Source organism: Saccopteryx leptura, chromosome 3, assembly GCF_036850995.1.
Source record: "Saccopteryx leptura isolate mSacLep1 chromosome 3, mSacLep1_pri_phased_curated, whole genome shotgun sequence".
Classification (NCBI taxonomy): Eukaryota; Metazoa; Chordata; class Mammalia; order Chiroptera; family Emballonuridae; genus Saccopteryx; species Saccopteryx leptura.
In genome coordinates, this window is record NC_089505.1 from 259,045,825 (window position 1) to 259,047,904 (window position 2,080).

The 2,080-nt window shown below is 37.1% G+C and overlaps 1 non-coding gene across 1 annotated transcript; it reads right to left on the reverse strand.

Moving 5' to 3' along the window:
* Positions 1-738: 738 nt before the first annotated feature.
* TRNAT-UGU (transfer RNA threonine (anticodon UGU)) lies at positions 739-814 on the reverse strand. Its single transcript has one exon. It is a non-coding gene; the product is annotated as a tRNA-Thr (tRNA).
* Between the last annotated feature and the right edge of the window lie 1,266 nt (positions 815-2,080).

The window sequence follows — 2,080 nt, forward strand, 5'->3', positions numbered from 1 at the left end:
GCTGTCATTTGACCTATGGCAAATGTCATCAGTTACTGAGGCCCTATTTATTTCTATTGAGTGAAAAGAAATTCACCGTATTTATCATAGAGATCAAAGATAGGCAAGAATCATAAATGTGACTGAAATTTACAAGTGTCTGGAGGTCAATATTAATAACAATTTTTCATATTATTTGGTTAAAAATCATTATTAATAATGACCTATGAACAGGCTTGGGCATTGTAAATTCAATTCTTATATCAGATTCTAGATTTATCCACTTGTTTTCTAATTTATATGCCATAAAAATATTGTATATAGTCATCTTGATGCCATCCACCCTTGAAACATTGACATGTGCTATTCTAGAAAAGGTTGCTTTACGTGGTTTTCTATTACAACAGCCAGACTTGTTTCATTTATTTATTTATTTATTCATTCATTCATCTATAATATTTATTTATTTATTTTTATTTATTTATTTATTTTGTCTTTTTCTGAGGTGAGAAGTGGGGAGGCAGAGGAACAGACTTCTGCATGCACCCGACCAGGATCCACTGGGGGGCGATGCTCTGCACATCGAGGGCATTGCTCTGCTGCAACCAGAGCCATTTTAGTGCCTGAGGTGGAGGCCACGGAGCCATCTTCAGTGCCCAGGCCAACTTCTCTCCAAAGGAGCCATGGCTGCAGCAGGGGAAGAAAGAGAAAGGAAGGAGAGGGGGAAGGGTGGAAAAGCAGATGGGTGTTTCTCCTGTATGCCCTGGCTGGGAATCGAACCCTGGACTTCAACACACAAGGTTAATGCTCTACCACTGAGCCAGCTGACCAGGGCCTGACTTGTTTCTTAAGAGAATTCAGTAGGATTTCTAGAATAGGAGAAGAAATAAAATTCATTTCCATTTTTCTACATCTTCAAATGTAAGATCTTGTAATGATTACTCATCTTCCCTAAAGAAACAGGCTGCAAATTTTGGGCCATAAGAGTCAGTTGTAAGAATTATGTAATGATATTACTGAATCTCAATTCTTTTATAAAGACTATTTAGACTTGTTGGCCTACATTTATTAGGCAAATTAGGCACTGATCTGAGCCAGAAGGAGAAACCAGAGTATAAGCATTGACACTTATGGGGCCATTGGTGTCATCCAGGCTTTTTCACCACCAGTGTCACTGCTATAGAGTCACAAGACACTGAGATTATGTATATCTTTAGCTATGACAGTATCCTCTGAAACATCATTTGTGATCATATCTTGATAGATAAGTCAAGTATCCATTTGGAGGTTAGACCTGAATTGTGTTTATTTGTGCCCTGTAGTTTCAATTATGGGAAAAGGTCAAAACAAGCAGGATGCCATTTGCCAATGAATTGGCTGGTTTGTGGATTCTTTATCTAGCATGGAAGTCTATGCGCCTTATCTTCAATTTGAGAACATGTATGTGAAGTGTCTACAAATGGTAAGTTACCATCTGATGTGTGATAGCAAGATTCATAATGTTACACTTGATTAGGTCACACAGGACATTGTTCTTAATAAGCTACAAGTTTGTGTCACTTAATTAAGTAACCTAACCCTTGTAAAGAACTTAGATGAAGGTCTGGTGCATAGTAAGCTCTCAATTAAGTTAGACTCTAAGTAAGTGTTATGGAACCATACATCTTAGAGAGAAATGGCTTTAAAAGTCATCACATCCAGCTTTTTACTTCTGCATAATAAATGTCCTATAATGAATTATTGTCTCAACTCTTCATTCTCCTATATTATATATTTACATGATTGACATGATTGACATGGCCTCTAGATGCTCAGAGTATATTTCCTCAAGCATTGACATTGAGCTTGACCATATGACTTGCTTTGGTGAATGGGATATTATAGGAAATGTTTGAGAGCAGAGTTGAAATATGCTTATGCACTTGGACTTGTTATTTTGTATGTCTATCATTGCTGTATGAAGAACATTCACCAGATAGCCATTATTCTTTCAACTTAGGTCTCAGAATGAGTAGAGCTGTCCCATTCCTTTATTCTATAACCTAAAGCAAAGTTGCCCCAGATGACTCACTAAAGAATGGATGAACATAAATGTGTGCTA